The 13579-nt window shown below is 45.3% G+C and overlaps 1 protein-coding gene across 27 annotated transcripts in view; it reads left to right on the plus strand.

The window, feature by feature from the left end:
* The first annotated feature begins 4044 nt into the window (after positions 1-4044).
* The window catches only part of TACC2 (transforming acidic coiled-coil containing protein 2), a 257255-nt gene continuing 247720 nt past the window's right edge, over positions 4045-13579 (plus strand). For 8 of the 27 annotated variants that reach the window (XM_032281871.1, XM_032281866.1, XM_032281875.1 and 5 more), the window contains exon 1: positions 10236-10386. The gene's annotated coding sequence lies outside the window, so the exon portion shown is untranslated. Of the gene's footprint in view, positions 4355-10203; positions 10387-13579 lie in introns of those variants that run through there. The other 19 variants (XM_032281886.1, XM_032281874.1, XM_032281878.1 and 16 more) reach the window with 13 other exon arrangements.

The following is a 13579-nucleotide window of genomic DNA, read 5'->3' on the forward strand; positions in this document are numbered from 1 at the left end:
GCCTTGGCTCCACTGCCTCAACCCAAACGTGGCACATGTCACTGGGACTAAGAAGTCTATTGAAGGTCTTTTCAGAAATGATTTTCTACACAATAAAACTCACACACTAAGAGGAAGTGCTCCTCTTTAGCCAAATGTTATATCTGCATACGTTGTTCAAAATATGGCAGTCACCTTGTGACCATGCGAGGACAAATCAACATTACTCGACAGCAAGAACCCAGGTCCTTCATGACATCACCAAGCTGCTGCCACTGCCTTTTCTCTGGACATCTTGTTACAGGAGATAATAAATGCCCTTATTGTTTTTGTTTTTGTTTAGGCGGAGTCTTGCTCTGTCATCAGGCTGGAGCACAGTGGCACAATCTCAGCTCACTGCAACATCTGCCTCTGGGGTTCAAGCAATTCTCCTGCCTCAGCCTCCCAAGTAGCTGGGACTACAGGCACCCACCACCACGACCAGCTAATTTTTGTATTTTTAGTAGAGATGGGGTTTCACCATGTTGGCCAGCCTGGTCTCGAACTCCTGACCTCAGGCGATCCGCCTGTCTCGGCTTCTGAAAGTGCTAGGATTACAGGCATGAGCCACCATGCATGGTTCTCCTTTTTTTTTTTTTTTTTCTAGAAATCTCCATCCCAGGGCCCTGTGTCCGCCCACTTCGATTTGGATGAGCTGTTATTCCAGTCTTGCTACATAGTTGAACCATGGGGCTTCCTTTTACTGCCATCCTTGGTTAAATTCATTGCTTTCTGGATTCCATGTTTAAAACTGCTTTTAGTTTATGCCCCAGTTTTGCTGAGGTACTTTCTTAGAAGAGATGTAAAGGAAGCAAGTTTTATGAGTCTAAAGAATGTCTTTATTCTACTTTTCCATTTAGTTGAAGATTTGACTGGATATAGAATTTTGAGCTGAAAATTTTTCATTAGGAATTTTAAGGCATTGTTCCATTGTCTGCTTGAAATTGATTCTTTTTTTTTTTTTTGAGATGGAGTCTCCCTCTTGTCATCCAAGCTGGAGTGCAATGGTGCAATCTGGGCTCACTGCAACCTCCACTTCCCAGGTTCAAGCGATTCTCCTGCCTCAGCCTGCTGAGTAGCTGGATTACAGGCATGGGTCACTTTGCCTTGCTAAGTTTTGTATTTTTAGTAGAGACAGGGTTTCACCATGTTGGCCAAGCTGCTCTCAAACTCCTGACTTCAGGTGATCCGCCTGCCTCAGTCTCCCAAAGTTCTGGAATGACAGGCATGAGCCACTGTGCCCAGCAATTATTCTGATTCAGCATTCACTCAACAAACATTCTGGGTATGTTCTAGGCACTGATGATATAGGTGCTTCTATATTAAAAATTAAAAATATTATAAGTTGAAAACGCATTGAACACACCTAACCTACTGAACATCATAGTGATATGGGAGTTAAGAAGAAATTACTTGGGTAGATAGTGAGGGTACGGAAGTACTTGGAAAAGCTTTTCTCCTTAATGAAAAGCAGCCCCAAATAATTTTCTAACAAAGAGCAGCCGGTACAGTCGAGCTGCAGATATAGACAAGCAAGCTGGCAGCTTACATGGGTTAATGCCAGCAGGAACTAGGGACCAGACATGAACAAGATGGTGGCTCCGTCTTCCTTTCACTTTGTCAGCCATGTGTACAGTAAAGAGCAGACAAGATGGCGCTGATCAAGTGAAGAGCCCATTTGCATAGTAAGATTAGGGTGGGGCGGCCGTTCTTCCACAGGGCTATGTAAATGTCATACCTGATCAAACCAATCTATGAGCCCTACGTAAATCAGATACCACCTTCTCCAGCCTGCCTATAAAATCTGCTGCAGTCCACCGCCTCCCCTCTTTTAGACGTCTCTCTCTCCCCTTTCCTCTGTTAAATTTTCCGCTCCTTAACCCACCTACGTGTGTCCGTGTCATAAATTCTTTCTCATTGCCAGATGACGAACCTCAGGGTAAATACCCTAGACAATGTAGCTGTTTCAGTAGCATAGCCTAGCCTACCTCAAACATGCTGAGAACACTTACATTAGCCTACAGTTGGGCAAAACCATCTAACACAGAGCTTAGTTTGTAATGAAGTGTTGAATTTCTCATATAGTTTATTGAATACTGTACGCAATGTGAAAAACAGAACAGTTGTTTGAATACTCAAAGTACAGCTTCTGCTGAAAGCATTCTCTTTTCCACCATCTTATGATACATCTACATCAAATTATCACTATGTTGGGAACTGAAACTGCCGTCACAAAACTGACAGTAACAGAACTGTGACATGGTTGACTTCATCTTGCTTCTGACCTCCAAGCTGTCCTTGGTTATTCCTGGGCATAGGCAAAGCTAACTTTGGGAGGAACTCAACTTCTCATTCAATTTGAAAGCAAAGATTCTAATAGTCCCTCCCTAAAACTAAACCCCTCCTTTCTCAGGAACCAAAATTGCCTTTGTAAGACTAACGAAAGGTCACAAGAATAAGATTATGGGAGAAGCCAGAACTCTGCTAAAATGCAGGCATAGTTTCTATAGTCCTTTCTGCCCAGGGGTCATGTGGCCAGAGTTCACAACATTGGTGGCTTTTCCAATTGCTCCTATAGATGACATCACTATCGTAGAACTCAAGACTGGCTTTTTTGAGATGTTTTTCAGACTGACCCCACTCAGACTCATGACTCATGACTCAGCAGGTCCTGTGGCCCCACTCAGAGGCTGACTCAGGGCATGAAGACTGTTTTCACACTGATATGATTTCACCCTCAACCAATCAGCCGCACTATTCCCCCAACCCCCTGCCCACCAAATTGTCCATAAAATCCCTATGTTCCGACCCTTCCGGGAGACTGATCTGAGGGATAACTCCAGCTCTCTCATGTGGGCCAGCCTCACGGCAATTAAACTCTTTCTCTATTGTAATGCCATGGACTCGGTGAATTGATTTTTGTCTGTGCAGTGGGGAAGAAGAAGAACTCGTTGGGTGGCTTCAGAATCATCTGTATAATGATGAGTAAGACAAATTCCCTACTGTCACGGAGGAGACAGATGATAAAGAACAGAAAAAAAATAAGATTTGGTAATGGTAAATGCTATGAAGAATTTAAATAGGCTAAGGAGATAGGTGGAGACTGGAAGATGCATTTTTTTCCCCAGACAGTCTCACTCTGTTGCCCAGGCTGGAGTGCGTGGCACCATCTCAGCTCACTGCGACATCTGCCTCCTGAGTTCAAGCGATTCTCCTGCCTTAGCCTCCTAAATAGCTGGGATAGCAGTTGCCTGCCACCATGCCCGGATAATTTTTGTATTTTTAGTTGAGGCAGGGTTTCACCATGTTGGCCAGGCTGGTCTCAAACTCCTAACCTCAAGTGATCCACCCACCGTGGCCTCTCAAAGTGCTGGGATTACAGGCATGAGCCACTGTGCCTGGCCTGGGAGTTGCTATTTTAGATGTGATGAGCAACACAACATCTTTCCTGAGGAGGTGACATTTGAGATGAGGCTTGAATTGTGAGGAGTAATGTGTCATGCAAAAATACAGGGAAATCATATTGTAGTCAAAGGCAATAGCAAAAAAAAAAAAAGTTTTTGGGGTTAAAATGAGTCTGACACATTCAAGAAAGTTCAGGAAGGCACACATACCTGTATTAGCGTAGGTAGCTAGGAGGACATGAGCAGGGCAGGAGAGGGCATTCCACCCCCACCCCAACCAGGAATGTCAGGCAATCATCATGTGACGGTCAGCTGGTTATTACACTGCTTCTCTAAAATCATTATTGGTCACAGCCAGCACCAGGGAAAGGCCGACTCCCAATAGATAGAAAACACCTGAAGCTGGTGTCGGCAGCTTCCTGATAAGATCTCAAGAGTTGGGCAAGTGGGCTCAAGCATGCGCCCTAAGAGGCAAAATGGCAGAGTTTAACTAATAGATGACCTTCCTCTAAGGAATACTTGACTGGCAAGGGAAAAATGCCTCAAATGAGCGTGGGCAGAGCTTCAGTAAACACACTGAGTATGGCCACTCCCAAGTGCTGGCTGGCCACTGCGTCAGTGGACAGACTGCTCCAAGGGAAGGATCAGGAGAGAAGAAATGCAAATTCCAGAACCGTGGCAACGTATAAAACCCTGCAGTAAGGGTCGTACGGTGCACTTGGATTTCTCAAGTCACCCGCTTGGCCCTCTTCCAAGTATACTTTACTTTCTTTCATTCCTGCTCTAAAACAAACTTTCACTCCTGCTCTAAAAATTGTCTTGTTTTCTCATTCTGCCTTATGCCCTTGGGCGAATTCTTTCCTCTGAGGAGGCAAGAATTGAGTTGCAGCTGCAGATCTATTGAATTCCCTGCTGGTAACAGCTGGAGTGCGGTAAGTAAGGAATAGAGGGCTGGAAAATGAATTTGTCTCTGATTCCCATTACTTGAAAAGACAGGGTAGGAAAACCTTCTCCTGTATCTTCTTAGCCTCAGTGGCTGGGGAGCACCACCCCTCAAGGGGAGAACCGCCTGGCTGAGCCCAGCCAACCCACATGACTGTGTGAGATATTTTCAGCTACTGTTCTAGGCACCTAGTGAGCTCTTTTGCCTCTTTCAACTTTGGAAAAAGGTCATGATTTATTTTATTGGTTTTTTTGTTTGTTTATGTTTTTATAGCTAGAGTCTTACTCTGTCGTCCAAGCCAGAGTGCAATGGCATGATCATGGCTCACTGTAGCCCAGAAACTGGGCTCAAGTGATTCTCCTGCCTCAGCTTCCCAAGCAGCTAGTACCACCAGCACATGCCACCAGGTGCAGCATAGGAAATATTTTTATATTACCTCCTTGATACTTCCTTCTACTTTCTGTTTCATGTCTGCATCTCCTGTCACTTATATAGGGACCTCATGGTTCAATTCTCCAGGCATTTAATATTTTTTCATATTTTAAATCTTTCTTTAATTCTGTTTTTTGACATATTTTATTGAGTTTACCTTCAACCTTCTGTGAATTTTTTTTTTTTTTTTTTTTGAGACAGGGTCTTGCTCTGTTGCCTAGACTGGAGTACAGTGGCCCAATCATGGTTCATTGCAGCCTCGACCTCCCCGGCTCAAGGAATCCTCCCACCAGGAGCCATCCTCTCAAGTAGCTGGAACTACAGGTGCATGGCACTACATTCAGCTAATATTTTTTGGTTTTTGTAGAGATGGGGGTCTCACTGTGTTGGCCAGGCTGGTCTCAAACTCCCGGGCTCACGTGATCCTCCCACCTCAGCCTCACAAAGTGCTGGGATTATAGGTGTGAGCCACCAAATACTGCCAGAATTTTAAATATCAGGATATAGGAAAGGTTTGCCTTTTTGTTTGGTTGGTTGTTTTTTGAGACGGAGTCTCACTCTCTCACCAGGCTGGGGAGTGCAGCGGTGTGATCTCGGCTCACTGCAACCTCCAATTCCGTGGTTCGAGTAATTCTCCTGCCTCAGCCTCCTGAGTTGCTGGGATTACAGGAAAGCACCACCACACCCAGCTAATTTTTGTATTTTTGGTAGAGATTTTCACCATGTTGGCTAGGATGGTCTCCATCCCCTGACCTCGTGATCTGCCCACTTTGGCCTCCCAAAGTGCGGGGATTACAGGTGTGAATCAGTGCACCCGGCCTGCTTTTGTTTTCAATTTTGTTTTTGTCTGCTGGGAGAGGGCCAGGCAGGGCAAAGGGTAGATTTCTTTGACACTTACTTTTAATTTTCTTCCCAAGTGCATTCCCACCACTGTTCCTGGAGTCTCAGAGCCTCTCCAGGATCTGTAGAGTCTTGTCTGGGCTGGAGCCCCTTCAGCCCTCCTCCTATCCCCAATCTAGGCTAATGCCCCTCTGCCGTGATTCCTTAATTACCAGACCTCCATTCACTTTCCATTATCCACAACCATGGAGAAAGCTCTTGTCGGCTAATGTGCCTTTTCCAGTTTGCCACATCATGACATTATTGTCTGGACATACCTGTTTTTTGTTTTGTTTTGTTTTTGTTTTTTTGAGACAGAGTCTTGCTGGGTCACCCAGGCTAGAGTGCAGTGGTGCAATCTCAGCTCACTGCAACCTCTGCCTCCCAGGTTCGATTCTCCTGCCTCAGCTTCCCAAGTAGCTGGGATTACAGGCACCCGCCACCGTGCCCAGCTAATTTTTGTATTTTTAGTAGAGATGGTTTTGTCATGTGGGTCAGGCTGGTCTCAAACTCCTGACTTCAAGTGATTCACCTGCCTCAACCTCCCAAAGTGCTGAAATTACAGGCATGAGCCACTGAGCCTGACCTGGACATACTTGTTTTTAAAAAATGCCTTTGCTATTATTTTACGTTTGTGTGTTCTATCTTCTTCAGGAAAGAGAGGGCTTTTATTTTCACTATGTATGGAGATAATGAACCTTAAACATTATATATTTATTTGTATAAATCCACCTGTTTATTGTCATTCCAAACATTACTTTGAATTTATTTTCCTCTCAGAGCTTTCAAATAATCAGGAGCTCTAAGCATTGCCTGGGAAATATTCTGTTTTCTTTGTGCTGTCTGCCATATGGAACTAGTGATTTTCAGCAAGGCTGTGTTTATGTGTTTTTCAGTTGGGCAAATATGAAGTAATATGAAATAAAATAATATTAATCAAACCTGACTTTTAAATGTTTTTCTTGAGACAGAGTCTCGCTCTGTCACCCAGGCTGGAGTGCAGTGGAGTGATCTTGGCTCACTGCAACCTCTGCCTCCCAGGTTCAAGCGATTCTACTATCTCAGCCTCCCAAGTAGCTGGGACTACAGTCAGTTGCCAACATGCCCGGCTAATTTTTTGTATTTTTAGTAGAGACGGGGTTTCACCATGTTAGCCAGGATGGTCTCGATCTCCTGACCTCAGGATCTGCCTGCATCAGCCTCCCAAAGTGCTGGGATTACAGGTGTGAGCCACTGCGCCTGGCCTCAAACCTGACTTTATGAGCAAATTTTGAAATAGTTTACATCTCCTCAAATTAAAAATAAGTCTTTGCTTTTGCTAATGAATGAATGCATGTTTTGGTGAAGAATCATTTCAAAGCTGAGCAGCTGAGTGAATGCTAGAAACTGCACTCACGTTGTTGCTCTATGGTGGCCCCGTCTCAGCCAGTATACAGGGACGTCTGCAGGTTTTCATCAGGATCAAGGAAACTGCACTGTTGTTACAGACACTGGAACTCCGGCTGGTGATTTTAGTGTAATTTTAAAACTTTTTTTTATATCTCAAAGCCATTTGTATTAGTCCGTTTTCATGCTCCTGATAAAGACATACCCAAGACTGGGCAATTAAGGTAGAAAGAAGGTTTAATGGACTGACAGTTTCGCATGGATGGGGAGGCCTTATCATCGTGGCAGGAGGCAAGGAGGAGCAAGTCACGTCTTACATGGATGGCAGCAGGCAAAGAAGGAGCTTGTGCAGGGAACTCCCCCTTATAAAACAATCAGATTTCATGAGACTCATTCACCATCAAGAAAACAGCATGGGAAAGACCTGCCCCATGATTCAATTACCTCCCACTGGGTCCCTCCTACAACACATGGGAATTTATGATAAGATTCGGGTGGGGACGCAGCCAAACCATATCACCATTTCACCCAAGTTTTATGTGTTGGTACTAGTGGGAAGACTAAAAAACTGTTTCCAGATCAATAAACTGGGAACAAAAGTGAGATGTGATAGAAAGCTGTGAAGAAGGCCCAGAGCAGCCCACCCTGATATGCCAGGCTGTTCATTTGGAAGAAAGCATTTGTACACAAGAGAGGTGATGCTGAGAAAGTGAAAAACCTGAAGATTTTAAGAGCCAAAAAAGTGCTAACGGGAAAATACACCACATGTTTTTAGGTGGGATCCCCTTTACTTTTATGCTTTTTCCTACAGGAACATTTGACTTAAGTTATTTGAGTGTTGAATTACACAAGAACTTCAAAAAAATGTTATAAAATGTAATTGCCCAGAACAACTCAAAGCTGGAATAGGGATTTTCCATTTTTAGAGGCTTTTATGTACATCCTCATGATTAGGTCATGCTGGGCCTATGAAGAAGATGGGGTGTGGAATCATTCCCTTTTTATACCTGAGAAAGTGGAAGTGCTTAGTGTTTGGGCAATTGATCCAAGTCACTGCAAGAAAATTGCTGAATCAAGACTAAGTATCCAACCTTCAGAACCCTCATTCAAAACTCCCTGGGAAGCCAGGCATGGTAGCTCACACCTGTAGTCCCAGTACTTTAGGAGGCCAAGGCTGGAGGATCCCTTGAGCTCAGGAGTTCAAGAACAGACTGGGCAATATAGCAAGACCCCTGCCTCTATGAAACAAAACAAAACTCTCTGGGAGGTCCTTTGGTATTACAGTATTTTAGTTATTATAAAACTCTGTCTTCATAAGGAAGACATCAACCAACTTTTAAATATGTGAAAAAAATGAGTTATGGTCACTTAAATTTGCACTCTGAATACTAGAATGATTTTGAAAATTAAATATTGCTGATGAAAATTAGATTACCTTTTAAATTTTCTCTGAAAACTTTTACATTCACATGAGATAAAATCACTAGACTAGAAAAGAAATATGAGAAGAAACAGTCTTCCTGTCTCCTTGCCTCCCAGTCCAGCCCCTGTCACTGTTTTCTTATGTGAGTTTCCAGAAAGAATTATTTATATATTATAATATAGTGCATTGTATGGTTAGGTTTAGATCATTGCCTTTATAATGTAGTATACACAGATAAATGTATTGGGGTTTTTGTTTTGTTTTGTTTTTCTTTTGGAGACAAGTTCTCGCTTTGTCGCCTAGGATAGAGCGCAGTGGCGCCATCACAGCTCACTGCAGCCTCAACCTCCCTGGCTCAAGTGATACTCCCACCTCAGTCTCCCGAGTATCTGGAACTACAGGCTTGCACCACCCTGCCTGCCTAATTTTTTTTTGTTGTATTTTTTTTTTCTTTTTGAGACAGAGTTTCACTCTGTTACCAGGCTGGAGTGCAGTGGCATGATCTCGGCTGACTGCAATCTCCGCCTCTGGGTTGAAGTGATTCTCCTGCCTCAGCCTCCCAAGTATCTGGGACTACAGGCACGCGCCACCATGACCAGCTAATTTTTGTATTTTTTTAGTAGAGACGGGGTTTCACCGTGTTGGCCAGGGTGGTCTCGGTCTCCTGACCTCATGATCCACCCGCCTCGGCTGTTGTAAGTTTAGTAGTGACAAGGTCCCCCTGTGTTGTCCAGGCTGTTCTCAAACTCCTGAGCTCAAGTGATTTGCCCACTTTGGCCTCCCAAAGTGCTGAGATTATGTAGGTGTCAGCCAGCACACCTACCCCCTTTCTTTTTTCTTTACATAAAGAATAGTAGGCCGGGCGCGGTGGCTCACGCCTGTAATCCCAGCACTTTGGGAGGCTGAGGGGGGCGGATCCCAAGGTCAAGAGATCAAGACCATCCTGGCCAACATGGTGAAACACTGTCTCTACTAAAAAAAATACAAAAATTAGCTGGGTGTCGTGGTGTATGCCTGTAGTCCCAGCTACTCGGGAGGCTGAGGCAGGAGAATTGCTTGAACCCAGGAGGCAGAGATTGTAGTGAGCTGAGATTGTGCCACTGCACTCCAGCCTGGCACCTGGCGACAGAGCAAGACTCTGTCTCAAAAAAAAAAAAAGAACAATATATTACACACAGTGTTCTGTACCTTAATACTTTTCACCTGATATATCCTGGAGCGTTTTCACTGTTGGTATATAAAGAGCGCCTCACCCTTTCTCCAGCCGTTTCCCATTGTGTGATTGTATCTTTAATTCCCTGGCTCCTGATGAAACTGTAGGTGGCGAGCTGTTTAGAACTAGCCTAACTAACTGCTCATTCTCCCTTTCTGAAGGAAGCATGTTGACATTTTTGAAAAGGACTGCTTGATACTATGAGGTCAGTTGAGGCTGGTGATGACCGGTGCCTGTTTACTAGAAGAAGCACTGCTAATTTTATGGCTTTTTTTTTTTCTTTTATGCCTGCTTTGTTTTGAAAAGTGGCTGATCCCAGCCAAAATATAAATCAGGTAAATCAAATTGCAGCCAAGGTGGTTGACACTGGCTTCAGATCCCAAGTGAATGTATAGTGAAAAGCACAGCCAGCTGGAGGCTGGCGGCACTTGCAGGCTCCGCTCCTTGTTACCCTCTCCCTCTGGGCTGCAGAGCCTTCTGGAAAGCTGCTGCCTGGCCTGGGTCAGATTGCTTACACGCCACTGCCTCCCAGGCTGGCGTTCCCAACCCTAAGCCAATGCACATTTATAGAACAATTCCATGTGATCCTGGGGAAGACAGACCGCGGTGGAGGGCAGTGCTGAAAAGCAGCCTCCGGAAGAGAGGGCCTTCTCCTGCCGCTGCACTCTCCATGCTGGGGGGCTACTGGGTGAGTGAGTCTCAGACTGAGGGCTTCTTCCTTCAGGCAACCTGTGGCTTTAAACCAGTTTGACTACTGAGATTAGAGGGATAAAGCATTGCTTGCATGCTTTCCTTACAAAGTGAAATTAAAGGCACATCTGTGCCTCTCCACTCCTTGTTTCTTAAGCCAAATGAACTGCACTTTTTCTAATACGTCACTGGTTACTTTTGATAGACTGTAGTGCCATTAACCAGACCTTGGTCTCTTCATTTGTGAAATGAAGGGTTGGGCTAGATGATTACTGAAATTTCTTCTGGACTCTGTTGCGATTCTGCCCACCACAAATTTTAGTTTCAAGTGTTTGTGATTCTGCAAAATGATGACTTAAGAGAGAACCCCTAAGGCCCTGAGGGTTTATAGAACTTTGTGGGAGAAAGTCATCTGAAAGCTGTGATTGCGTCGACCTTGACATGTTTGCACAGGTATTTCTCTAGATTCTCACGAGTACCTCACCAGACCTGTTTCTGATGTTGTGCCTGCCAACTTGAGCTGCCGTGTGATCCTGACAAACACTGTGTATCTGAGTTTGACTTGGTGTCAGTTATGACTGAATCACCAGGTTGGAGCTGAAGTTACGCAGAATTCTAAGCCTCATGAGAGAATCCTACAGTTCAGTGAAACACAGAAGTGTGTGTATGTACTGTTTTGTACCCCGTTCCATAAAACAGAAACGCCCCGACCAAAATCTTTTATCCCACTGACACCATTTATAACCTATTGTGTAATACCTGCGTATGTGTGTGTATAGGGGGAAAACTCCCCCCAGTTCTAGTGGCTGCTTCCACATCAGCCCATTGTCCGTTCCAATGAATTCCTGTGGGCTATTGGGGGAGAGAAGATTCCTGTTCTCAGGTCAAGCTGACAGTCCCCTATTGCTTCTCTGTGCTTCCTCCTGCACAGACACCAATGCTAGGCAGGTTCAAGGAGTACACTCTTATCTAGTTTTGTTGTAAATGTCCATTGGTTTGGGGGGTTTCTATCTATTTGTTCTGTCTATCTGAGGAAACCTGGGAAGATCTAAAAGCTCTCCTGCCACCATCTTCCCAGAACTCCACTCGTCAGGTTAAAATCACAAGCAGGGAGACCAGGCTGCTTCCACAGTAGCTCCAATGGGTAGAGAAGGGTCCGGCCGGGTGTCATGGCTCACTCCTGCAGTCCCAGTGCTTTGGGAGGCCGAGGCCGGCGGATGGTGAGGTCAAGAGAGACCAGCCTGGCCAAAATGGTGAAATCCCATCTCTACGAAAAATACAAAAAATTAGCTGGGTGTGGTGGCGCACGCTTGTAATCCCAGCTACTTGGGAGGCTGAGGCAGCAGGAGAATGGCTTGAACCCAGCAGGTGGAGGTTGTGGTGAGTGGAGATCGTGCCATTGCACTCTAGCCTGGGCAACAGAGCAAGACTCCGTCTCAAAAAAAAAAAAAAAAAATCTCAAAGAAAGAAGGGTCTGCCCCAGAAACAAGGGGAATGGTGAGGAAGGGAACAATGAAAGAGACGCTGGGAAGACGGAATCCAGAGGGCATGGTGAGTGTATTAGTCTGTTTTGCATTGCTATAAAGGAACACCTGAGACTGAGTCATTTATAAAGAAAAAAGATGTATTTGGCTCCTGGTTCTGCAGGCTGTAGAAGCTTGGCACTAGCACCCACTTGGCTTCAGGGAGCTTTTACTCACGGTGGAAGGCCAAGGGGGAGCAGGCATGTCACATGGCAAGAGACAGAGCAAGAGAGATGCCGGGCCCTTTTCTTATTTTCTTCCTTTTTTTGACGGAGACTCACTTTGTCACCCAGGCTGGAGTGCAGTGGCGTGATCTCAGCTCACTGCAACCTCCACCTCCCAGGTTCAAGCAATTCTCCTGCCTCAGCCTATTGAGTAGCTGTGACAACAGGCATAGATCACCATGCCCAGATAATTTTTGTATTTTTAGTACAGATGGGGTTTCACCATCTTGACCTTGTAAACTACCTGCCTCAGCCTCCCAAAGTGTTGGGATTACAGGTGTGAGCCACTGTACCCAGCCGCCAAACCCTTTTCATTTCTTATTTGAGATAGGATCTTGCTCTGTTGTGCAAGCTGGAGTGTAGTGGTGCAGTGTAGTCTCGACTTCCTTGGCCCAAGCCCTCCTCCTGGCTCAGCAACCCGAGTAGCTGGGACCACAGGCATGCACCACCACACCTGGCTAATTTTCTTATTTTTCTGTAGAGACAGGGTCTTGCTGTGTTGCTCCGGCTGGTCTTGAACTCCTGAGCTCAAGCGATCCTCCTGCCTCGACCTCCCAAAGTGCTGGGATTACGGGAGAGAGCCACACTGACTGGCCTCCAGCTCCTTTAAACAACCAGCTCTCAGGTGAACTGACAGAATGAGAAGGCACTCCTTACTACAAGGAAGCACCAAAACATTCATGAGGGACCCGCCCCTATGACCTCCCACCAGGCCCCACCTCCAATGCTGGGGATCGCATTTCAAAATAAGATTTAGAGGAGACAAACCTCCAAACTCTATCAGTCAAAGATTGTCTATGGAGAGAGAAGAAGAATGAAACTGAGGGAAAAATACAAGATACCCATTCATTTCTTCATTTCATTCAGCAAACACTTATTAAGTGATGCTAAGCAGGCAGTCACCGCAAGGTGTAGAATGACCACAATGGTCCCCGGCCACAGGACTGAAAGAACAAAGTCCTCTAAAGCTGATGGGCAAGGCAGGAGAGGGATTGGCTTGAGGGGAAGATGGTGAGTGGACATTTCAAGGGGCTGAGTCATCGAAGTAGAGACATTGATGGGAGATTTAAAAATGCAGTTGGTGAAGGAGTGAGACGTCAGGGCAGGTGGTCTAGATTTAGAGCCTTTTCTCTGGACTCAATAGAGAAAGACATGGGAATCAGTGGACTCTCCAAGAAGAAGACCGGGTTAGAACACCAAATCCTGAAGCCCTTGGTTGGCTTTACTGAGTGGGTGGGAGGAGGAACTGGAGATGGAGAAAGAGAGTGGGATTTTCAGCACCTTTTTATGAAAGGTTTACGTGGAAAGAGGCTTGAGGAGAGAGTTAGGAGACAGTCTCAGATGCTGCAGAGAGGCTGAAAGAGGATGAAAACAGAGACGGAGCAGCATCTGGGCATCGTGAACAGCTTTTGAGTGTGCTTCCTTTCTTTTTTTTTTTTTTTTT

This window comes from Sapajus apella, unplaced genomic scaffold, assembly GCF_009761245.1.
Source record: "Sapajus apella isolate SASKATOON/1434 unplaced genomic scaffold, GSC_monkey_1.0 scaffold13, whole genome shotgun sequence".
Lineage (NCBI taxonomy): Eukaryota > Metazoa > Chordata > Mammalia > Primates > Cebidae > Sapajus > Sapajus apella.